Source organism: Carcharodon carcharias, chromosome 5 (assembly GCF_017639515.1).
Source record: "Carcharodon carcharias isolate sCarCar2 chromosome 5, sCarCar2.pri, whole genome shotgun sequence".
Lineage (NCBI taxonomy): Eukaryota > Metazoa > Chordata > Chondrichthyes > Lamniformes > Lamnidae > Carcharodon > Carcharodon carcharias.
The window spans coordinates 175361327-175388310 of record NC_054471.1 but is presented as its reverse complement, the minus strand read 5'-3'; positions in this window follow the sequence as shown (position 1 = coordinate 175388310).

The following is a 26984-nucleotide window of genomic DNA, read 5'->3' as shown; positions in this document are numbered from 1 at the left end:
CCTTGTCTTTTCCTGGGTGAATGCCCTGCGAGTCGACCCTATGACCCAGGTAACTCACTTCTTTTACTTAGAAGATACATTATTCTCTTTTCAAGTGTGCTCTGGCTTGTGAGAAACGCTTCAATATCTCTTCCAAGTTAGCCCTGTTATTAGGGCATCATCAAGATAAACCACCACATGGGGTAGACCTTGGAGCAAAGTTTCCTTTGTCCATTGGAAAATAGCACAAGCCGATGAGACTCCGAAAGGTAACTTGGTATAACCCACTATGGTGTGTTGATAGTCACAAAATCCTGAGAGGCCTGGTAAATGTGGCTCACGTTGAGTTTCATATATATGGCTCCCCCTGCCAGCTTGGAGTATAATTCATCAATTTTTGGTATAGGGTGCCTATCAAATCTGGCCACTTTGTTAACAGTCAACTTGTAGTCCCCACATATTCGCACACTCTGGTCAGGCTTTAGTACTGGAACTATGGGCACTGCCCATTCGGACAATTGTACAGGTTGTAAAACTCCCAACCTTTCCAGCCTGTCTAATTCAACATCCACCTTTTCTCACAATGCATTGGGGACTGACCTCGCCTTCAAATATCTGGGGATTGTCCCAAGATCTATGTGGATTTTAGCTTGCAGTTCCTGAATTTTCCCAAGCTCTTCCCTGAATACAGGGGCACATTTCTGTAATAATGCTTATAGATCTTTCACCCTGAGTTGGAAAAACCTCAGTCCATTCCAATTTTATTTTCTTAAGCCAGTTCCGACCAAGCAGAGTTGGACCCTCCCCTGTTATCACTATCAGGGGTAGGTTAGCAGTCTGGCTTCCATATTGTACTGGAACCTTGCACATAGCTTTTATTCATATGTTTTCACCAGTATATGTTTTTAGTCTGGCATCTGAGATTTCCAGCTTTAGTGAGTGGCCTCCTCCATTCAGATACTTAAATGTGTGCTCCCCTATGACTGTCGTGGATGCCCCTGTATCCACCTCCATTCGAACGGGTTTTCTGTTGACTTCTACTGTCACGTAGATTGGCTCTGTTTCTCCCATTTTTAAGTTGTGTAGTGAGTAAGTATCTGAGTCTGTTTCTTTTGGCTCCTTCATTATATAAATTTCACGACTTATGCCTTTTTGTGTGAACTTTGGCCTCAATCTTTCTTTACAATAATCATATAATGTGCCCATTGCGATCACAGTAGAAGCACTCGGTTCTCTTAAATTGTCGTTTGTCTGTCGGCTGTCTGGTTCCTATTCTGCTATTGAGTGTGGTTTTTATCCGTTAAGCCATTGCTTTTTGCTGGTCTGTTAACGGCAGCTGTTTCTCACCTTTCCGCAGAGCCCTGCGCTTTCACGTCATTTCTAGCCAGTGCCTCTCTTCCAACATGAAGAATGGTGCCATTTTGTGCTCCCTTGATTTCTTCTGAGTCCTTGAGCATGCTTTCCATAGTGAGCGCCAACTCCAGGGCTTTGCTGATATCCAAATGTGTCTCAGGCAGCATCCTTTTTGAATGAAGTCTTCGTTAATCCAACACACTAATCGGTCTCTTAACATGTCACTAATCAACATCCCGAGTTCATAGTGCTCTGTCAATTGTTTTAAGGCTGCTAAATAGCAAGCGACTGTCTCTCCAGGGGCACGACACCTTGAATTGAATTTAAAATACTATGTTGTTACCAAGGGTTTCAGTTAGAAATGGCCTTTCACTTGATTCATCAACCCAAAGCTCTTGGAATCTGGGGCACTGGGTGCCGATAGACTATGAATTAGGCCGTACATTTTGCTGCCACATGTCAACAAGTGGATTGCCCACCCCTTCTCCTCCCCTGATATGTCATTGGCCAAAAAGAAAAATGCAAGGTATTCAACCTAATGTGACCAGTCATCGGTGGTCTAATGGAACAGTTCAATGCAGACAAATTGTGGCATATTGGACAGTAATGGCATCGATGACTATGGTGAGGGTTTACAATTGTAATGTACTTACATACAGGCCTGAAGGCACGGCTACTTCAGTACATTTGAATTTTTGTGGCTTTCCTTGGTGTCATCGACTGGTTGTGTTTTGCCTCGTTGCCAGTTGTTATGTTTTACTATGGGGTCACTTTGTTTGCAAACCAGTGGCACGCTTATCTGTCAGTAGGTGAGTTGCTTACAAGATACAGCAGATGCAGAGACCAACATGAAATGAAGCGCATACTATTTATTCATACAGACAACAGAGCACTAACATGATGTGGCTTCTCCAACCAGACCTTCCTCTAGGCTAACATTAACATGGTAGCCCATGCTACACAGCTATTGGGTCTTAGTCATGTGGTCTGTCTGCTCACAGTCTCTTAAAGGTGTATTACACCACAGATTACATCCTGTATACCCTTAAATATTTTATGTCTCTACAAGATTACCCCGGAAGTCTGCTTTATAGACTAAACAGTCCAAATCTCACCAGTCTTTCCGATAGCATGGATTCCTGACACTAGCATCTGTGCCCAGTTGCGTAGGCAGAGGTACAGACTTTCAGATTGGAAATCTGGGATTCCTACATTTAATGGAATTTTAACTTGTGCACCTTTTGGCACTGAAAGGTTCTAGAAATCTAGAAATCAGAAATCCAGATGACCCTGGTGTCATTCCATCTAATGCTACTTTGATTTTTGATGTAGACCTCTTGAGACTCAAGTGAAAGCATTATTCGGTTGGTCTTCTGCTTTTGGCACACAAACATGAGCAAGCTTGAAGATTGTGCATTGAATATGCAGGGCCGGGCTATAATCACACTACATTTACTTTCTCCATTCACAACCTGCTGTATGTCAGCAACAAATCTGCTTCTTTCATGTTCCTTTTGGGCTGTAACTTAAAACCTGATGATCTTAGTCTTGAACTTTATTATTTTAATTTTTTAAAGAAAATCATGCTTTGCTTTCTGATAATTCTAAGTTGTGCACGATCAAGAATGAACATCAAGCTGCCTGTTAGTAAAAAAGGACAGCTGATCATTTATGACATGTCTAGAAATCAGCCTGATCGATAGACTTGGCTGCCAGTTGGGCAGGGAGAACTCCAGAACAGGACACAGGGCCTGGTTGTGACAAGGTTTGGTGGGGTGGGGCAGTGTTGGAAAGGGGAGGTGAGGGGGGGGGGGAGAGTTGCTAGGCAACAATCTCCAACCCTGGGGGAGTAGGGTCCAAACCATAAGAGGGCCCAATCCTCAAACCTGAGGGGCCTGACCCTCCATGACCTGGAGAGCATCCATCTGAGGAGTGGGAGTGGGAGGGAAGCGATTCCCTGGGCAGAAATTCACTCTTGTCGGGTGGGGTAGGCAGTGGTGGTCGGGAAGCCGACCACCACCCGTAATCGAGGCCGGAAGGCGATTTCACACTGGCGGGCCAATTAAGGTCCACCCAACGTGAAACACAAGTGGCAGCGCTGCCTGTGCGGATGGGGGGGAATTGCGAGCGGAGCGGGCGTGAACTTCGTGCACGTGCACGAGTGAGCGCTTAAAAATCTCCAAGGCACAGGGCTTTAAAAAAAAGAAATTAAATATGTTATAAAACATGGCCCCTCATATCACATGAGCAGGGACATGTTATTAATTAAATTTTAGATCTATTTTATTTTTATTTGCTTTAGCAAACCTCATCCCGGCCGTTGTTCCTCCGATCTGCAACACAGTCCAATACAAGCCACCACAACTCAAGTCTCAAAGCACACACTTCTGGATGACAAGCGTGGAAAGTCTTCTCCCTCATGGCAAGATCCTCTCCCTCCTCTCTCTTCAATGTAGGCCTGAAGCCTCAGGCCATGAGCTGCAGGCCTTCCCTCCCACGGGTGTTGGATCAGGCAGCAGCACCACAATACACAGCCCAGGTCTTGAATGGGCCTTCAGGCCTCAGCTTGTAGGCCACTTGTAGCTTGACAGGCACCAGCAATTGGTGAAACTCACAACAGCAGGGGCAAACAGCAACAATCCACAGGAACAGGAGCCAGCATAAAACTGCAGCAGCAACAAGCTGCACCAGAACCCAATCAGAAAGATACAATTCTTTTGAGTCAAACAATTAAACTAAATTAACAAAATCAGTGATAAAGTAATAGCAGCCCCTTAAAGGGAAACTGCAAAAACAAAAGACAAAGTTCAAAGGAAACTTATCGACATTAAATCAAAATGTGGTCAAAAGGGGCTATAAAACACCCCAATGCCTATGGTGCTCACCAAGCATGGAAGGCCTCTATGGTGCCAACAGACCTTCTCCGAGGACATCCAGCCGCGAACTTAGCCACAGAAGAGGGGCAGACAGTCGGGCCTGATGACCCCCCTCGATCACCCGCTGCCTGGGCCTGTTAATGGCTAATTTAGCCAGACCCAGGAGCAGATTCAGGAGGAGGTCTCCCTCCCTCCAGGCCCCCCTCCACACAGGGTGCCCATAGATCAGGAGCATGGGACTGAAGTGCAAACAAAACAACAGTAAAAGGTTTTTCAAATAACTGAAAAGGGAGTGCAGCCTACAACACCCTATATAAACGTGGTCCATGGACTCCACAAGGCCACAAAAGACACAGGCATCTTGGGAGTCTGTGAACAACAGACGCAGCCTACGTTTGTATGGGACTGCTGCATGCAGCACCTTCCATCCCAAGCCCCTGGTGGAAAGTGGGAAGATACCCCCGTAGAGGGCCCCCCATGAGGACCACTGTCGCCAGAGGGCAACAAGGCAGGCCAGGGTATGCCCAGGTGACAAGCAAAGGTAAGGAAGTGAAGTGTGTGCTGCAGCAGGCCAAACAGGAAACCCCTCCATGCTGTGCTAAATGACACGGAGGGCAACTCAGGTTGCGGGGCACCAGCTCCCGAGAGAGGGTTCGGGGCTTGGGGCCAATGTGGAATTCCGTCCGAACAGGGGAACGCTCAGGTGGAAGAGCACCACGCACCTGGGCCACCTCAAGGTCCAGTATGACGTCGGGGCCGAGCACGACTGTCCTAAGGTCTTGGAGGGCATTGGCCACGAGCTGGATGTCCTCTGACACACATTGCCCCGGCTTATCCAGCCCACTCCTCCGCCACCCGGCATGTCCCCAATCCTGGTCACCCCGGCAGCCACAGCCCTCCTCTCTGCCAGCCACTGAAAAGGGTGGACGGGTAGATTCCTGAGCAGTGGCTCTCTGATGATAGCCGCTACTCCTAATGGGGAAGAGCTGTGTCGCGAGGTGACCATGTTCTAGAGTTTGATCGGGTCCTGGTAAAAGACGGGCAAAGCCTGCAAGGAGCCACGAAGGCCCCTCCGGTCTACAAACAGGAGCTGCATGTCATAATTCAGGCCGTGCACCTGGCAGAAGAAATACGTCACTAGGGCACACCACCTCGGAGGGGGCTCAATGTAAAGGTATCGCCGCAGGGCCTGAAGGTGGAAAGTTGCCACCTGGGTGGGTAGGCACACCAGCGCCTGACCGCCCTCCACAAGCAGGAGACTCAGAACCTCAGCAGTGACCCAGTGCAGGCTTTTGTCCCAGAAGAAGTCGACGAGCATTCTCTGGATTTTTGTGACAAAGTCCAAGGGAGGGATCAAAGTTACCAGCTGGTACCACAACATGGCAGCAATCAGCTGGTTTATGACTCAGAGCAGTCCTGTCCAGTGCCGCAGGCGAGTGGTGACTTTGGTCTCCAGCTCCTGCCAGTTTGCCGGCCAGGATTCCTCAACAGGGCAGAGGTGGACCCCCAGGTAGCTGAGGCTGGTCCTGTTCCAGGTGAAAGGCCTGAGCTCCTCTGGTAGGGGATCCTTCTGCCACTGACCGACCAGGAGTCCAGGACACTTGCCCCAGTTAATCCTGGCAGAGGACAAGGCAGAGTAGGCCTGCTGGCACTCACGCATCCTCCGCAGGTCAGCTGGGTCGGTGAACTTGAGGAGCATGTCATCGGTGTAAGCCAAGAGGACCATCCCAATGCCCGGGCCACGCAGAACCAATCCTGACAACCTCCTCCGCAGGAGGCACAGGAAAGGCTCCACGCAGATAGAATACAATTGGTCAGACAGGGGACAGCCCTGATGCACCCCTCCCCCAAAGCAAAGGGTCGCCGTCAGGGACCCACTAACCTTAACTAGACACTGTGTGGCAGGTAACAGAAGTCGGATCCGAGCGAAGAAATGCGTCCCGGACCCGAATGTCACAGAGCCCTGAATAAATATTCGTGATCCACCCTGTCGAACACCTTCTCCTGGTCAAGAGACAGGAAGGCGCTCGACAGAACAGCCCTCTGGGAATAGTGAATGGTGTCCGGGACCAGATGAATATTGTTGTAGATGTTACGGTCCGGGACTGTGTAGGACTGGTCAGGGTGGATCATGTGGTCCAGCACGGTGCCAAGGCGAGAAGACATTGCCCTGGCAAAGATTTTGTAATCCGTGCTGAGGAGGGAGACCGGGCACCAGTGTTTCAGAAGGTGGAGATCCCTCTTCTTAGGCAAAACTTCTTAGGCAAAAGGACAATGACCGCCCTGCGCCACGAGAGGGGCATCTCCCTGGTCATAATACTCTCCCCTAGGATCCCCGCGTAGTCCTTCTCCAGGATGTTCCAGAATTCCCTGAAGAACTCCATGGTCGCCCCATCCAGCCCTGGGACTTGCCCCTGGAGGGGCTATTGAGGGCGCCGGTCAGCTCCCCCAGACTTATAGGGGAGTTATGATTTCCGGCACCCTCCGGGCCGACCTGCAGCAGGTCCTCCCACAAAACTCTGCAAGCATCCTCGCTGGACAGATCCGGAGAGAACAGGGCAGTGTAATAGTCTCGGGCAATGGCCCTGAAGCCCCCCAGATCCAAGACAAGGGATCCATCGTCGGCCAGCAGCGTAAGGAGCTGCTGACGGACCCAGTGCCTTTTTTCCAACGAGTAGAAGAAGGAGGAGCCGTGGTCCAGATCCTGGAGGAACCGGATCTGTGACCTCACGAACGCGCCCCGGGACCAGACGAGTTGCAGGTCCCGCAGCGCGCCCTTCTTCTCATCGTACACCGACCACGGGGCCGGGTCCGCGTCAGGTTGAAGGAGACATGTCTTCAGGTCGAGCGCCTCCTTCTCCAACTCCTCGACCCTGGATTTTTGCCTCTTTGTCGCCACTTGTAGTAATCCTAGTAACTTGTCCTCTTTGTGCTGATCTGGTGGTCTAAATACCCCGAATATCACCTGAGGTACATTTATTTTATTCATTCATGGGATGTGGTCATGGCTGGCTAGTCCACGATTTATTACCCATCCCTAATTGCTCTTGAGAAGGTGGTGGTGAGCTTCCTTCTTCAACCACTGCAGTCCATATGTAGTAGGTACACTCACAGTGCTGATAGGAAGGGAGTTCCAGGACTTTGACCCAGTGACAGTGAAAGAACGGCGATATATTTCCAAGTCAGGATAGTGAGTGGCTTTGAGGGGTTCTTCCAGGTGGTGATGTTCCTATCTATCTACTATCGTTGTCCTTCTCAATGGTAATGGTTGTGTGCATGGATTTGGAAGGTGCTGTCGAAGGAGCCTTGGTGAATTTCTGCAGTGCATTTTGTAGATGGTACACACTGCTGCTACTGTGCGTCAGTGGTGGAGGGAGTAAATTTTTGTGGATGTGGTGCCAATCAAGCGGGCTGTTTTGTCTTGGATGGTATCAAGCTTTTTGAGTGTTGAATTGCGCTCATGCAGGCAAGTGGGGAGTATTCCATCACATTTCCGTCTTGTCCCTTGAAGATGGTGGACAGGCTTTGGGAAGTCAGGAGGTGAGTTACTCACCGCAGGATTCCTAGCCTCTGACCTGCCCTTGTAGCCACAGTATTTTTATAGCTAGTCCAGTTCAGTTTCTGGTCAATGGTAACCCCCAAGATGTTGATAGTGGGGGATTCAGTGATGGTAATGCCATTGAACATCAAGGGGTGATGGTTAGACTCTCTCTTATTGAATATGGTCATTGCCTGGCCTTTGTGTGGTGCAAATGTTACTTGCCACTCGTCAACCAAATCCTGGATATTGTTCAGGTCTTGCTGCATATCGACATAAACTGCTTCAGTATCTGAGGAGTTGAGAATGGTGCTGAGCATTGTGCAATCATGGCCAAACATCCCTACTTTTGATCTTATGATGGAAGGAAGGTCATTGATGAAGCAGCTGGAGATGCTTGGGCCTAGGACACTACCCTGAGGAACTCCTGCAGTGATGTCCTAGAACTGAGATGATTGACCTCCAACACACACAACCATCTTCCTTTGTGCTAGGTATGACTCCAACTAGTGGAGAGCTTTCCCCCTGATTCCCATTGACTCCAGTTTTGCTAGAGCTCCTTGATGCCACACTCGGTCAAATGCGGCTGTGATGTCAAGGTCAGTCACTCTGAACTCACCTCTGGAGTTCAGCTCTTTTGTCCATGTTTGAAATCAAGGCTGTAATGAGATCTGGAGCTGAGTGGGCCTGGCAGAACCAAACTTAGCACCAGTGAGCAGGTGATAGCAAAAAAGTGCCACTTGGTAGACTGTTGGTGACCTCTTCCATTACTTTACTGATGATGGAGAGTGGATTGATGGGGCAGTAATTGGCCGGCTTCTATTTGTCCTGCTTTTTGTGTACCGGAGATATTTGGGCAATTTTCCACATTGCCGGGTAGATGCCAGTGTTGTAGCTGTACTGGAACAGCTTGGCTAGGGTTGCGGCAAGTTCTGGGGCACAAATCTTCAGTACTATTGCTGGAATATTGTTAAGGCTCATAGCCATTTTAGCGTCCAGTGCCTTCAACAGTTTCTTGATATCACGTGGAGCTAATCAAATTGGCTGAAGACTGGCATCTGTGATGCTGGGGACCTCCAGAGGAGGCTGAGTTGAATCATCCACTCTGCACTTCTGGCTGATGATTGTAGCAAATGCTTCAGCCTTATCTTTTGCACTAATGTGCTGGGCTCCTCGATAATTGAGGATGGGGATATTTGTGGAGCCTCCACCTCCAGTGTGTTGTTTAATTGTCCACCACCATTTACGACTGGATGTGCAGGACTGTACAGCTTAGATCTGATCCATTGGTTGTGGAATTGCTTAACTCTGTCTATCATTTGCTGCTTATGCTGTTTGGCATACAAGTAGCCCTGTGTTATAGCTTCACCAGGTTGAAACCTCATTCTTAGGAATGCCTGGTGCTGCTCCTGGCATGCCCTCTTGCACTCATCATTGAACCAGGGTTGATCCCCTGGCTTGATGGTAATGGTAGAGTGGGGGATATGCCGAACCCATGAGGTTATAGATAGTGTTCGAGTACAATTCTGCTGCTGCTGATGGCCCACAGCGCCTCATAGTTGCCCAGTCTTAAGTTGCTAGATCTGTTTGAAATATATCGAATTTAACACGGTGGCAGTGCCACACAACACGATGTGAAGACAAAACTTCACCTCCACAAGAATTGTGTGGCAATCATGGACCGAATGCATCTGCATCAGGGAGGTTGGTGAGGCTGAGGTCAAGTATGTTTCTCCATCATGTTAGTTCCTTCACCACCTGCCACAGACCAGCTCGGTCAGCAGTGGTGCTACCAAACCATTCCTGGTGATGGATATTGAAGTCCCCCCCCACCGCCCCATAGTACATTCTTGCTCAGTGCTTTATCCAAGTGGTATTCCACTGAGGGGGACAGTACGTGGTAATCAGCAGGAGGTTGCATTGGCCATGCTTGACCTGATGCCATAAGACTTTATTGTGCCACCACCTCTGCTCCTGATGATGATGGTGGTGGCTGGGACATTTTCTGTAAGGTATGTTTCCATGAGCATGTTTATATCAGGCTTGAGACAGCTCTTCCGTTTTTGGCACTAGGCCCCAGCTGTTAGAATGGAGGACTTTGCAGGGTCGACAGCCATTGACAGTTCTGGTGCCTAGGTCAATGGTTTATTCCTTTTAGGCTTTTTAGCAGGCAACCGAGTGGCTTACTAGACCATTTCAGAGGGCAGTTAAGAGTCAACCACATTGCTGTGGCTCTGGAATCATGTTCAGGCCAGACCAGGTAAGGATGGCACATTTCCTTCCCTAAAGGCCCCCTAATAGCTTTTAATTTCAGATTTTAGATTTTTAATTCCAGATTTTTATTGAATTTAAATTTCAGCATCTTTCATGGTGGGATTCAAACCCAGGTCCCCAGAGCATTACCTTGCGTTTCTGGATTACTCGTCTAGCAATAATACCACTATGCCACCCCCATGAATGAATATGCTGGATGAAATGTAACTAAATCATATACTTTACAGGTCACTAATTTTAAAATTCCTCAAAAGTTTGCCATATGTTGAAATATTTCATAAATTCAAAGTAGAAATTCATTTGACAGTAACATGAAATGCAATTTTCTGATAAGCTAATTTGGGTGAGTATGGCATAGCCTTCACAGTATGTCATAATCTCTCTACAGTATCTAGCTATTAAAATAACATCATTGCTGTGTGAATATTCACTGTCTCTTTTTCATTAGAAGAACATAAAATGAAAGTTTATTTTCATTCTTAATGGGACTTTGCCAGACTCAGCAGTTGTTCTCAATGCTCTGTACAGACTGTCCATTATAGAAGGAGCAGCCTGTCTGCCTGCCTGAGTAAAGATAACATTGTCCTTTCATGGAAGATGTTCTCAGTTCTACTCACATGTGGTTCTGTAAAAATGATACTCAGTTTTTTGGAGACATATTCAGGGAATATTTCATTATTGAGTTGAAACCACAACTCTCTCACACCTCAGCAAAATAAACGACACTATCATTATCAGTTGTCACATATGAGCGTTATAAAACTTGAAATAATCACAAAAGGTCCAGCTTATTTTGGAGAAACAAACTGCTCGACCCCTGTCTGGTGATAGTCTTTCTCCCACTGAGGGCAGGTTCTTCAATAGGAAAGTTTAATGAGAAATCATATAATTAAGATTAGTTCACCAAGATGCAGATGGATAATTCTGCTGAGAAAAAAAATATTAAACAGTGAATCAGTTTTTTTTTCACATTCTATTGATGTAAGATTATATCTTGTTTCCGTGATGATCTTCATTATTAGACAAGGCATCCCAGCTGTGATTGAGAGCTATTTAGGAACATGAAGTGGACGTTGGACATAAAAGAAAAGAAAAGTAACTGGACATGAACAATGTACTGAGTGATGTAGTGGTTGCAAACATGGAGAAGAGCTGAATTCAAGAGATGAGGTGAGAATGGCTGCCCTTGACATTCAGACAGCATTTGACCAAGTGTGGCATGAAGGAACCTTCGCAAAACTGAAGTTAATGGGAATCAGGGGAAAAACTTTCCACTGGTTAGAGTCATACCTAGCATAATGGAAGATGGTTATGGGAGTTCAATCATTTCAGCCCCAGGAGTTCCTTAGGATAGTGTCCTGGGCCCAATCACCTTCACCTACATCATCAATGACTTTCCCTTCGTTATAAGGTCAGAAGTGACGATGTTCACTAATGATTGCACAATGTTCAGTACCATTTGCAGATTCCTCAGATACTGAATCAGTCCGTGTCTATACGCAGCAAGACCTGGACATCATTCAGGCTTGAGCTGATGAGTAACAAATAACACTGGCACAAGTGCCAGGTAACAATCGTCGCCAACAAATGAGAATCTAACCATCTCCCCATGACATTCAATGGCATTACTATCACTAAAACCCACATTATCAACATCCTGGGGATACCTTTGACCAGAAACTGAACTGGACTATCAATATAACTACTGTGGCTACAAGAGCAAGTCAGAGGCTAACAATTCTGTGGCGAGTAATTCACCTGCTGTTTCCCTGGAGCCTGTCCACCATCTACAAGGCACAAGTCAGAAGTGTGATGGAATACTCTTCACTTGCCTGGATGAGTGCAGCTCCAATGACACCCAAGAAATTCGACACCATCCAGGACAAAGAAGCCAGCTTGATTGGCACCACTTCCACAAACACGCATGCCCTCAATCACCGACGCACAGTAGCAGCAGTGTGTACTATCTACAAGATGCACTGCCGCAACTCACCAAGGCTCCTTTAACAGCGCCTTCCAAATCTTTGACCTCTACCACCTGGAAGGATAAGGGCAGCAGATGCTTGGAAACACCCCCACCTGCAAGTTCCCTTCCAGGTCACACACCATCCAATGACTTGGAACAATATTACCGTTCCTTCACTGTCATTGGATCAAAATCCTGGAACTCCCTCACTAGCAGCACTGTGGGTGTATCTACACCACACAGACTGCCGTGGTTCAAGAAGGCAGCTCACCATCATCTCCTCAAGGGCAATTAGCGATAATAGATGCCCACATCCTATGAATGAATACGGAATAATAAAAGAAATTAAGTTTTGTTTTTCAGTCTAAATGTTCATATCAAAACCAACTCAATGGACATGATAGCAGCTACAAGCGAGAGAACATTTCTAAGAGAAAACAGCTTGAATACTTTTAACCCAGCTATTAGTAAAACTGGTGATCACATTTGGAGATAGCTTCATGGTGGTTGATGTAAGAAATAGAGATGTTGCCACTGTGACACTAGACATCACTCTTTTAAGGCTGAGGCTTTAACATTTGACTATGCAATGACTTCCCTAGGAACATTTGATGTCGACACTGGAATGGTAACTTTTCCGATTTTGCCCCACAGATGGGAAGCTCTGCAGCCAGCAGCATACATTGTGCCTGACTTTCTGAGATATGTCGTTAACCAACGAGGCTTCTTACCGGCAGCACATAATTGGAAAATTACCTAGTGCATAAAAATGTTTGTTTCCTGGAGATTTTTTGCTCTTGATTGATCTTTGCTGGAAACTTGGGTGGATTTCATGTGACAACAAGAGTGAGTGTCTACTGTGAGGTTGCTCATGTGCAGCTGGCGGACTTTGTCTGGAATCTGACCAGGACAATGATGATTTGTTGAGGTTTGCTGGTTGATGGTGTCAAGAATCAATTGTTAGTCAACTTCCTTCCTGCTATGGTTCACAATGACAAAAACAAAAACAGAATTACCTGGAAAAACTCAGCAGGTCTGGCAGCATCGGCGGAGAAGAAAAGAGTTGACGTTTCGAGTCCTCATGACCCTTCGACAGAACTTCTGTCAAAGGGTCATGAGGACTCGAAACGTCAACTTTTTTCTTCTCCGCCGATGCCGCCAGACCTGCTGAGTTTTTCCAGGTAATTCTGTTTTTGTTTTTGTTTTGGATTTCCAGCATCCGCAGTTTTTTTTGTGTTTATGATTCACAATGAGACATTTCAGATAAGCAGAACACACTTGGTGATTAACTGTATGGAACAGATTTTATTGATATGAAGCAAGGGTAATTGGTCTATGTATATAGAGGGAGCAACTTTTCAGTTTCTGTCTCTTTCAAGCCCTCCAAATAACTATTGAAAACTATGCTCCTTTATACACCTTAATTTTCCAACGTCAAAAGTACAATCTGAGATAAGACCTGTTCCCAAATCCTTTGAAAATAGTCTATTAACATAAACAATCAAGTACTTTTCTTAAACAAGACTTCCTGAGCTAACATTCCTTTCAGGAATTTTATTCACAGGCACTTAGTTCCTTACACAAGCATTTCTTGTGGTTAATTAACATTGAAAGCACACAATAAGGCCACATTCTCTTCTCATGATTGCCTCTGTATCTAATTTGCATTGGAAAGTCTGTTGTTTCAAGGTGCAAGGGAGTTCAATTATTAACCCTTAACTCTTCATAATGTCCAAAATATAAATCACATTTTTTTCTTCTCATGTTTACTTGTGAAATGAGGAGGACTGCATATACAGTAGGACAAATGGCATAGGATAAATAAGATTAGAGAAATGAATGCATGGATCAAAGACTGATGTGGGAGAAGTGGTTTCCGGTTTGTGGAGCACTGGCATCAGTATTGGGGAAAGTGGGATCTGTACCATTGGGCTGATCTACAACTGAACCGTGCTGGAGCTTGTGTTCTCGTGATGCAACTAGCTAAGAAAGTGGAGTGGGTTTTAAGCTGAATAGTGGGGCAAGGGATCAAATTTGGGAAGATGTGGTAAACCAAAGACTAGAGGCAAGGCAAGAGAGATGGGTATTAATATGGGAAATGATAAACAAACTGTGACAGAAAGGGATAGGGTGTACAATTCTAAGAGTAAATCGGTAGGTAAGGCAAGCCACTACAAAAATAGTAAAAGGACAAAACTAAAGGCTCTCTATCTAAATGCACATAGCATTCGAAACAAAACGGCTGAACTAATAGCACAAATAGAAATAAATATGATCTGATAGCTATTACAGAGACATGGCTACAGGATGACATAGATTAGGACCTGAATATTGATGGGTATGTGACATTTAGGAAGGACAGGAAGTTAAGAAAATGTGGAGGGGTGTCTCTGTTAGTTAATGATGGTTTTAGCACAGTAGAGAGGGATGACCTAAGTTTCGGAAACCAGGCTGTGGAAGCGGTTTGGGTTGAGATGAGAAATGATAAAGGCAAGAAGTCACTTGTGGTAGTGGTGTACAGGCCCCCTAATTGTAATTACACAGTAAGACAGAGTATAAAAGAAGAGATAATGGAAGCTTGCAAGAAAGGTACAGCAATAGTCATTGGGAACTTTAACCTACATATAGACTGGAAAAATCAGATGGACAAAGGTAACTTAGATAAGGAGTTCAAAGAATTTCTTTGAGATAGTTTCTTGGAACAGCATATTCTGGAGCCAACCAGAAAGCAGACCATCCCAGACCTTATATTGTGCAATGAGATAGGATTATTTGATACCTCCTAGTGAAGGCACCCCTACATAGCAGCGGTCATAATATGATTGAATTTTGCATTCATTTTGAGGGAGAAACAAGTGCGTCCAAGACTAGCATTTTAAACTCAAATAAGGGCAATTATGAGGGTATGGAAGCAGAGCTTACTAAAGTGAACTGGCAAATGAGGTTAAGGAATATGTCAATAGAAGTTCAGCGGCAGACATTTAAAGGCATATTTCAGAATACACAATACATATGTAACAATGAGAAAGAAAAATTCCAAAGGGAGGGCCCATCATCCATGGTTAACTAAAAAAGTTAAAAACAGTGTTAAACTTAAAGAAAAAGCATATAAGTACACAAAGATGAGTGGCAAGTCAAAAGATTGGAAAGAATATATAGAACAGCAAAGAATGTCAAAAAATTAATAAGGAGGGAAAAAACTAGAGTATGATAGAAAGCTAGCTAGTAATATAAAGATGGATAATAAAAGTTTCTACAGATATTTAAATAAGAAAAAAGTTAAAAGGGAGAGTTGGCCCTATAGACAGTGCATCTGAGGAACTGATAATGGAAAGTAGGGAGATAGTGGACAAATTAAACAGATATTTTGCTTCGGTCTTCACGAGAGAGGACACAAGTAACACCCCGGAAATAGCTGTCAATCAGGAAATAGAAGGGAGGGAGGAACTCAGGAAAATTACATTCACCAGGGAAGTGGTATCGAGCAAATTGTTGGGGCTGCAGGCTGACAAATCCCCGGGTCCAGATGGACTTCACCTTAAGGTCTTGAAAGAAGGGACTGGCTTTAATTTTTCAAAATTCCTTAGATTCAGGGAAGATTCCATTTGATTGGAAAAGAGCAAAAATAACTTGTTTATTCAAAAAGGGAGAGAGACAGAAAGCAGGAAACTATAGACCAGTTAGCCTAACATCTATCATAGGGAAAATGTTAGGAGCTATTATTAAAGCTGTTATAGCAGGGCTCGTAGAAAAATTCAAGGCAATATTGCAGAAAGAGTCAACATGGTTTTGTGAAAGGGAATAATTTTTAACCAATTTATTGGAGTTCTTTGAAGGAGTCACATGTGCTGTGGATAAAGGGGAACCGGTGGATTTACTGTAGTTACATTTCCAGAAGGCATTTGATAAAGTGCCATACAAAGGTTATTGCAGAAAATCAAAGCTCATGGTGTAGGGGGTAACAGATTGGCATGGATAGAAGATTGACTGGCTAACAGGAAGCAGAGATTTGGCATAAATGGGTCTTTTTTCTCTTTGGCAGGATGTGATGAATGTTGTGCCACAGGGATCAGTGCTAGAGCCTCAGCTTTTCACAATTTGTATAAATGACTTGGATGAAGGGACAGATGTTATGGTTGCTGAATTTGTTGACGACACAAAGGTAGGCAGGAAAGTAACCTGTGAAGAGGACATAAGGAGGCTACAAAGTGACATGGATAGGTTAAGTGAGTGGGAAAAGACCTGGCAAATGGAGTATAATGTGAGCAAATGTGAAATTATTTATTTTGGCAGCAAGAATAAAAAAAAACTTATTATCTAAATGGTGAGAGATTGCAGAGCTCTGAGATTCAGAGGGATCTGGGTGTCCTAGTGCATGAATCACAAAAGGTTAGTATGCAAGTACAGCAGGTAATTATGAAAGCTAATAGTATGTTATCATTTATTGCGAGGAGGATTGATGACAAAAGTAAGGAAGTTATGCTTCTGTTGTACAGGACATCAGTGAGGCCACATCTGGAGTATTGTGTACAGTACTGGTCTCCATATTAAAAAAAAAGATGAATATGTGTTAGAAGCAATTCAGAGAAGGTTTACTAGACTAATACCAGGAATGGGCAGGTTGCCTTATTACGAAAGTTTGGACAGGTTATGCTTGTGCCACTGGAATTTAGAAGACTAAGAGGTGACTTAATTGAAACATTTAAGATCCTGAGGGGTCTTGACAGGGTGGATACGGAGAGGGTGTCTCCTCTTGTAGGAGTATCTAGAAATGGGGTCACTGTTTAGAAATATGGGCCAGAATTTTACAAGTCGGTGAGCGGGGGCGGGGACCGCTCGCCGACGCATAAAATGATGCATGGTGACATCAGGGGGAACTCCCAATGTCACCGCGCCCAATTTAAATTTTCAGGAAGGCAGGAGGGCAAAAAAAATCAGCTGCACGCCCACCGACCTGTCAATGGCCAATTGAGGCCATTAACGGTTTCAATTACGTATTTAAACGACCTGCCCATCCAACCTTAAGGTTGGCGGGCAGGCCAGGAGCCCCGGCCGGAACTAGAAAAACATTAAACCTCATCCATGGGCGGGATGAGGTTTCATGTAGGCTTTAAAAAATTTTAATAAAGATTTTGTACAAATTATGGACATGTCCCAACTCATGTGACGTTGCCACATGAGGGGACATGTAAGGGAAATTTTATTTTTCCATTTATATCTTTTTCACATTGAGAGCCGATCTCCCTGAGGCTGCCCCCCCACCCCCGCCTGGACAGGGAGTGCATAGCGATTCTGTGTGGATGTCATGCTGGGCGGGCCTTAATTGGTCCGCCCACGTAAAATGGCGTCACGCCTCCGATCGGGGGCACTGATCGGAAGCACGCGTATGCGCACCTGCACTTCAACTTCATTCCCCCTGTTTGGTCCCAATGTCAGTTTATAGTCAGCCTGTCAAATGCAATTTTCTCATTATTCAGTTCTGCGACACAAATATCTCCCAAGAGATCCTAACAGTTAGCACTTACCAATTGACCAATTAGCTATTTTCACCTAAACTTTCCAGACTTTCACTCAAATGTACATTGCTAGCAATCCCATGAAAAATTAATCCTTGTACAGCCAGGTGTAACTGGGCTTTTAAATACCATTCTGTGTAATTACTATTGCTGAGCAACCAATCTGGCCGCAAAAACATAATTTTATATTTATGGAATTTTGTTAAATCTCTCCATTATAATTAATTACTAGAGTTTTCAAACAATATTTTTAAAACAATTATTTTTTAATGCCTGTTCATGATACTTGATCTTTGATCTTAACTCCTTATGTATGTCCCAATTATTTATGATCTCTGTAAAATTTGTAAAAACGTGATTTGATGTTAGAGCTTTTCATTTCGTGGTTGGCCGAACGTGAGAATTCTTAAATGTGATTGGCTACTTGGAAAGTTCGATGACACCTCTGTAGCTCAACACTGGGAATCCCCCATTTAAAAATGTCACGATCAAGTGCATGTCAAGAGAAGTAAACTTCTTGGCACAGAGGGCACTAGGTCCTCCAGTTCAACTTTCTTCCAGGTCACTTGGAAGTTTCTTATTTTCAATACTAAAGCTGCATGTCATAGATAAGACCTCATGATGTGTCTGTTCAGAATCCTTTGAAAATAGTCCAGCTATATAAACAGTCATAGTTGTCTACTTCAAATCTACCTTTCTCAAACAAGACTTCTTGGTTTATCTGTTCCCGAATCCTTTAAGGATTTTATTAACAATTACTTGTTTCCTTGCACAAACATTTCTTGTAGATGATACTGAAACATCATAAGCACAAGATGATGCCATGCTCTATTCTTGTGGCAGCCTGCCCCTGTTTATATTGGAAAGTCTGTTCTTCCAAGTTAAAAGGAAATTTGATTATTAACCTATAACTTTCTAGGACATCTGATTTTCAGCTCTCTAAGATGTCCAGCACACACAGTACCATGAAATTATGGTTGCAAATGGCCTTACTTTTGGGTTAATGAGCAAGTTATCAAAAGTTTGTTAGATTGTGGCACATTAATACATTTTTAACTCATTCCATCACTCCCATAAGCAGTAAAGCATTTGTGAATTAGGATGTCCTACTCCTTGAGTTTCATAGGAACTAGTTTCAAGAAATGCACAGCTGAGCATAGGTGGAAACCAGTTTAATTGGCACCTGTATGGTTCAATCCCTAGACAGGAACAAAATCAGGAAACTGTAAAGCTTTCTGTTTGTGAAGGTAACAAAAGAACAAAGACCAGTGTATTCAAGATCAGTCTCTAAGCTCTACTATGAGAGGTAGGTAAGACCTAGGAGAGTCTAAATTAAAAATAGATCAGCCCAAGTCCAGAACAAGTCCTGGTCTAATTCATTGGTAAGACTGACAAAAAAAATTGATATTTATTAGCATGTTACTTTTCTTATTTATGAGGAGAGGCTGAACTAAGTTGAATTATGGAAATATTTGCTATAATTCTTTTTCTGTGTTGACTTAGTAACTGTAAATAATGATTTGTTTCCAGTTTTGTCTCACTAATGTGTTAATCAGGTCACTTTTCAAAAGAATAGACAAGTGTGTATGAAGACATTTGATAAGGATTATTGTACTCAATCCATATGGCAATGTTAACTATGCTATCCAGCCTTGCCCCCTGTAACTCAGTGGATTCACTTTAGTCCTGACTAGATTTTAACCAATTAAGGTAAAAGCAGAATTCTGGATGGTAAATTTTAAAATAAGTTGATTTTAAAAAGGAAAAAGATATACTTATCAATACACAACAGATTTTTACAACTTCCATTTGGTGATCAAGCCAGGTAGAAGATTTCCCTGAAATCCTGCCCCATGGAGCACTCAGTACATCCCCGACTATGGCCCAACTTCAAGCAACAAGATGGCTCCCGAAACCCACTTTTAACCCTTGAATTAGCATTACCTCATCTTAAATCAGGCCTGTTGTAATTATCTAGTTGGTCATATGTTACTGGGTTAATTTTATTGGATTTAGAAAATTCTGTACCTACGGAGCAGAACAATGAGATAGTTTATGATCCTTCTTTTATCTGAATTTGTTCAAGTCTTCATTGATTCACAATGCACCTTGCCCCAGATGGCCAAGCTTGAATGAGGCCCGTGTTTCATTTGAAATCTGACTGCTCCCATTTTCCCAGAGACAAAGCTTACAGCAGCAAATTAATATTTCAAACTTCAAACATTAGAGTGTTACCCAGCCTTAATAACTACTTGATTAATTACTTATTCTTCAATTATATATTGAGGCTCACTACTTATTTAATCATCTGTTTCTGGCTGGTTACTCATTATACAGGAATTCTTGATTAATACATGTGATTGATTATAAAGTAAAGAATGATTTCTTTAGCCATTAATACAACATGGCATCTTGACCTTGTTAGCTTACTACAGCGAATGTAATGTGAAAGCTCCCTAAAGGTGTTCAAGCTAAACTAATATCTACTGACCAGGCCAGCTGAAAGTAGAAGAACGTCTCGTTTTTATACTCTCCAGAATAATGCAGATATTAGATAGAGAGAACAAGGAATGGATGCCAGGTACTTACAGGAAAGCCAGTGATGCTTAGCCAGGATAATTACCAAAATAGATCTGAAATTTGTAACAGGCATATAGAAGAATGTGCAATTTGCATTTTTTCTTCTGTTACCAGTTTAGCTCTGGATTTTCCAACCCAATATATTTTTGAGCAAGTGAAACATCCTGAATTTGTTCACACACTTGATTTGCTACTTAATGTACACATGATTTCAAATATTCTTTCTGAATCACATTTTCCAGTTCAATAGTTTTTACAAAGCATATTCACCATAAAGGAATGGCAATGCCATCTCTCCTTCAGCAAAATTAAAATCTCAGGTGGAAAGATAACAATGACATAAAAAAGTAGAAAATAATTTCCTGTTAAAATGATAAGAAAAGTAAAAATGCTTTTATGCAAACGCAGATGGATGTGAATAGGCTTTACCTTCATCAAGTGCATCAAACTGCACACTGAACCAAACTGAAACTCAACAGATAAGCTCAGGGTAAATTTTCATCTTCACTTTAAGGGCAGTAATCTGGTGGAGCAGATCACCAACCTGCAATAGAATCCAACCACTATGGAAGTGCTGACTGTTGCCCTGGTGACTGTAAGGGACACTAACCCCTCAAGTTTGTTTTCAGACTTTGGGCGTCAGGATACAGCTGCTGTCTCTTAAGGCTTTCAGGATCTGATAACTGGCAGGTCTTACCTGTAGGAGCCTCCAAAGCCACGTGAGCATCATCCATTGCACCCAGAGGCTCACAGTCTGTTAAAACTCCTGGCTGTATCATGCTGCTGTCTTCCTGTTATACAAAACTAAATAGATTCCGTCTCTCTCCTAAGTAGTGTCTCAGTTGACTGGCAAATTCATGTCTGGATGTCAGCTTCTGAGATACTGCACGGATTCTCCACAGCTGCTTGAAATGAGTGCGGTGCTCACTTTTGCAGCCACAGGATGAGCTGTCCAGGCAGAAGATCTTGGCTGGTGCTCTTTATCTAGTAGCTGACACAACACCTCCATTGCCTCTTTGGTGAAACAGACTCTCCTAACACAGGACTAACATCTGCTGTCCTCAACTGATCTGGCCTGCCTGTGACTCCAGACCCACTTCAATGCCCTCAGTTATATCAAACTGCTACAGTTGTACCAAACTTTGCAAAAAGGTCAAACATGAATAACATCAGATGGACCACCCAGCATTGATCTAGGCACTGGAAACTACGATGACACACCCTGCCCTGTCAATTTTGCAAAGTACACTTTATGACCATAGGACTTGTGCCAAAATTGGGAGAGCCATCCCACAGGCTAGTAAAGGGCCTGACATTGTCATATTAACAAAATCAAACCTTACAAACAATGTCCCAGACACCACCATCACCATTCCTGATGGGACAGGACATGCCCAGCCAGGTGCTGGCAAAGTAGTATACAGACAGGAATGAGTGGTCCTGGGAGCCCACATCATTGACTCTGGAGCCAACAAAGTTGAACATATGAACATATGAATTAGGAGCAGGAGTAGGCCTCTCGACCCCTTGAACCTGCTGTGCTATTCAATAAGATCATGGCTGATCTGAATGTAACCTCAACTCCATATTCCCACCAACCCCGATAACCTTTCACCTCTTTGCTTATCAAGAATCTATCCAGTTCTACCTTAAACATATTCAAAGACTCTACTTCCACCATCTTTTGAGGAAGAGAGTTCCAAAGGCTCAGGAACCTCAGAAAAAAATCTCCTTATCTCTGTCTTAAATGGGTGACCCCTTATTTTTAAACAATGACCTCTAGTTCTAGAATCTCCCACAAGAGAAAACATTCTTTCCAAATTCATCCTGTCAAGACCCCTCAGGCTCTTAAATGTTTCAATCAAGTCGCCTCTTACTCTTCTAAACTCCAGCGGATAAAAGCCCAGCCTGTCCAACCTTTCCTTATAAGACAACCCCATCCATTATTCTAGTAAACCTACTCTGAACTGCTTTCAATGCATTTACATCCTTCCTTAAGTAAGGAGACCTTATAAGGAGAAGTTTCATGGCATCAGTCAAACACAGGCAAGGAAACCACCTGCAGATCACCACCTATCAACCTCCCTCAGCTGATGAATCAGTACTCTTCCATGTTGAACACTACTTGGGAGAAGCAATGAGGGTATCAAGAGGCACAGAATTTACTCCGGGTGAGAGACTTCAATATCCATAACTAACAGTTGCATGGTAGTACCACTACTGACAAACTGGACAAATCCTAAAGATAAAACTGGGCTTAGGACAAGTGGTGAGAGAACCAATTAGAGAGAAAAAAAAAAGCTACTCAATCTCTCCCTCACCAATTGTTGCAAACGCATTTGTTCATGACAATATTGGCAAGAGTGACCACCGCACAGACCTGTCTTTGTGCTAAGGATACCCTCCATCCTGTTGTGTAGCACTACTACCATGCAAAATGGGATAGATTCAGAACAGATTTAGCAGCTTAAAGCCATCAGTAGCAACAGAATTGTATTCTGCCACAATCTGTCAACTCATGGCCTAGCATATATTCTCCACCATTGCCATCAAGCTAGGAGGTCAAGCCTGGTTCAATCAGGAACATGACAAGAGTGAGAGGCAGGGCTAAGCAATTCCTCAGCCAATAGATTAGATCAAAGCTCTGCAGTTCTGTCACATCCAATCGTGAATGGAGGTGGGCAATTAAATAATTAACTGGAGGAGGAGGAGGCTCCACAGACATCCCCATCCTCAGTAATGGGGGTGCCTAGCATATCAGCGCAAAAGACAAAGTTGAAGTATTTGCACACATTTCAGCCAGAAATGCCGAGTGGATGATCCATCATGTCCTCTTCATGTAGTCCCCAGCATCACATAAGCCAATTTTAAGACAATTTGATTCACTCCACGTGGTGTCAAGGAATGGCTGAAGGCAGCAGATATAGCAAAGGTTATGGGCCCTGACAACATCCCAATAGTAGTACTGAAGACTGGTGCTCCAGAACCAGCTGCAACTTGGGCTAAGCTGTCCCAGTACAAGCACAACACTGGCTTCTATCCAACAATGTTGAAAATTCTCCAATATGTTCTGTCCACAAAAGAAAACAGGACAAATTTACTCCAGTCATTTACCAAGACTCTACTTGTCAGCCTCAGAAAAATGATGGAAAGTTTCATTGGTAACGCTATTAAGTGACAGTTACATTGCTATACCCTGCACACCAATGCTTAGTTTGGATTCCAGCATATTCATTTGGCTTCAGAACTCACTACATTCTTGATCCACACATGGACAAAAGAGCTGAATTCAAAACATGAGGTGAGTGTAACTGCTCTTGGCATCAGGGCAGCATTGACCGAGTGTGTCATCAATGAGTCCATGTAAAATTGAAGCCGATGTGAATCAAGGGACAACTCTTCACTGGTTGGAGTCATACCTAGCACAGAGGAAGATGGCTGTGGTTGTTGGAGGTCAATTATCTCAGTCCCAGGACATAGCATCAGGAGTTCCTCAGGGTAGTGTCCTGGGCCCAACCCGCTTCTTCTGCTTTAGTAATGACCTTCTCTCAATCATAAGGTCAGAAGTAGGGATGTTCGCTGATGATTGCACAATGTTCAGCAGCAGTCGTGGCTCCTCAGATACTGAAGCAGTCCATGTCCATATGCAGCAAGATCTGCATAACATACAGGCTTGGGTTGGTAAGTGGCACATAAATGTCAGGCAATGGCCATCTCCAATAAGAGAGAATTTAACCATCTCCCCTTGCTATTCAAAGGTATTATCACTGCTGAATTCCCCCAACATTAACATTCCGAGGGTTGCCATTGACCAGAAACTTAAATGCATTAGCTATATAAATATTGTGGCTATAAGAGCCGTTCAGAGGCTGGGAAGTCTGCAGCGAGTAACTCACCTCCTGACCCCTCAAGGCATGTCCACCACCTACAAAGTACAAGTCTGGAGTGTTTTGAAATACTGTTCAAATGCTCAGATAAGAGCAACTCCAACAACACTCATGAAGGTTGAGACAATCTTGGACAAAGCAAACCATTTATTGGCACTCTGTCCATCACCTTAAACATTCACTCTCTCCACCTCCAGTGCACAATTCACCAGTTTTTACCATCTACAAGGTGCACTGCAACAACTCTCCAAGTTTCCTATGACAGCACCTTCCAATTCTATGACCTCTACCAGCTAGAAGGAAAAAGGCAGCTGGCAGGTGGAAACATCACCGCCTGTAAATAACTCTCCAAGCCATTGTTCTGGCTTGGAACTATATCGACATTCCTTCACTGTTGCTGGATCAAATTCCTGAAGCTCCCTCCCTAACAACACTGTGGGCAGAACTGTGAGTTCAACGGGCGAGCATGGTCAGCAGGCCCGGGAGAGGTGAGGAAGGGTCCCCTGCCCGCAATCGGGCCCTGGCCTTCATTTGAAGCTGGTGGGTCAATTAAGGCCTGCCCAGTGTGAAACGTGGCTCCTCGTTAGTTGGGAATGGCTGAGTGGGGCTGGGGTCTGTCGGTTGCCGGGTCCAATGGCGAGACAGCGGCCGGTTTAAAAATGGCCCAGGTGGCCCCTGGAAGACTGCAACGGAAGAACGTTAGCAAAGTGATAGAGTCAAATGGGGCTGGAGACGCCAGGTGGGAGGGCAGGTCAGGTAGGCACTCAGCCCCCTGCTTTTCGGATGAGTGCCTTGCTGTGGATCTGGAGTCACATGTAGAACAGGCCAGGTAAGGATGGCAGATTTCCTTCCCAAAGGACATTCATGGACTGGATGGGTTTTAACCAAAGATTGACAAAGGTTTCATGGTCAACATTAGACTTTCAATTCCAGGTTTTTATTGGATTCAAATTCTACCATCTGGTGTGCAGGATTCGAACCCAAGACCCCAGAGCATTACCCTGGGTCTCTGGATTACTGGGCTAGTGACAATATCACTATGCCATTGCCTCCAATGAAGGATGCCACCACGCCTCATAAAGAGAGCATGGGAGGAGGTGGCAACACTGGTTAGCAGCCATGATGTGGTGCAGCACACATGGGTGCAGTGCCAGAAGAAGTTCAGTAACCTGCTGCGCTCAAGAAGGATGAGTACCATGTTGGCATGGGTCAGTGTCTCCATGGACCTCAGGGGTGCGAGAACCTGAGTGCCAAATGTCAATGACGCTGGAGCTGGCCGAGGGGGAGAGTCCCGGCTGCTTGGACTGAGTACTCTGCGACTCGAGGGCTGTGACTAGGATGTGCCCTGCGAGGTGTTCCTCATCTGGGGTTGGCCAGGCTGCAATGGTGCTGCAGGTAGAGAGTGGACTAATCAATGTTCCTCTGTCCTTTCAGCAGAAGACAAGCCATAAGCAAGCAGAGAGGTCACGTACAGGCAGAGGCCCACCCAACATACTGCTGCTGATCAGGTTTAAGTAGGACGTCCTTGAGCTGGAGAGCTGGCATGCTACATGTGCAACTGGGCGTGAAGAGGCAGGGTGCCATCCAAGGTAAGCGTGCAGTGCACAGAGGTAAGTGTTTCGGATTGTGCAACTATCCTAGTGTAGTCTCTTCACTGATGGAAGCCTCAAACCTGGATTGCTCATTGAAAGATGATGGCACTGTGATGCAGGTCTCCATTGTTTCACCACGGTGTCTGGCATTGCACAATGACAGTGTGATGACTTTAACTAATGACATGTGCTTCTTCTCCCTTTTAGATTCGCCAGCGTGCAGTCACTTTCTGCACCCTGAAGATCCACCCCCAACGCCGGAGGACCACTATACTTCATTTGCACCTGCGTCACACCCATACTCTGAAGCAGGCACCAGCACAGAAATCAGTACCTCGGGGGCATTAGATCGGCAGCAAGAATGTTGCTGCACATTGGTCAGGGCACCTCACACTTGTGTGAGGTGCAGACAGAAGCAAAGAGTGCCCAGGATGCCGACAGTTGGAAGACTGCTGGAGACCGGGGCAATGCTCAGTCGAAGGCTGATGATGGGCCTCTGGAGTCATCTATTAGGTGGCAGATTCTGGATGTCCAGCGAGATGTGCAGGAGGATCTGGCGGAGATCCATAAGGGTATACATGCCATGGTCTCCGTTGTGGAGGAGTCCATGTGGAGCATAAGCACTGTGTTGACCCTCATGGCCGAGCTCACTGCTTCCTCCATTGAGAGAGTAGTGACTCTCATGGAGAGGCAGCTCCAGGGGCAGAGTCAGGAGTTCCTGGGGTTGTAATCCAATCTGTAAGCCCTCACACAGGCAATGACCTCAAATGGTCAGTGCCAGTATAGGAGATGGGTGAGGCACCCAGCTAGGTGCCCGTCCATCAATGGCGAGCAGGGAGTTTCAGCTCGACCTCATGTTGGTGTACGAGCTGCGTGTCGTCTCTGCGGGCTCCTCTCAGGGCACTCATGATGATAGCAGTAGCTCTTCCACCCCTTCACCAGTGACAGTGGTGGCTGATAAGCCTGCAATGACTGGGGAGATTCCTGCCATGGCACCAGCCACTCCCTCCCAGGTAGGGCCAGCACAACGTTGGCCAGAGGATGACCTCCAAGGTCATCATGACAGACAAGACACCAGAGTCAGCAGGCTGTCTTCAATGCCGCTGCCACTGACCGGGGAGGGGGTGGGGGGGGGGGGGCCGGGGGGCACTAAGACGTAGCTCTTGCAAACATAAGTTAAAGGCACCATGAGCATAAGAGGGAGTTCATGGCATAAGATGGAAGCAGATCTTTGGTGGCAGAGCTGAAGGTGCATTGGATCAAGATGCCCCTGGTGTCCCTGTCTCCTTGAAGGATACAGAGGTCTGCCTCCACACCCTCAGTGTTCTCCTCACTGTGCTCCTCTTCTGACTCATGACTGGATTCATCCTCTGTGACCTGTGCAGCTGCACCAAGATCCTCTTCCTCCAGTGGGTCACCCCTT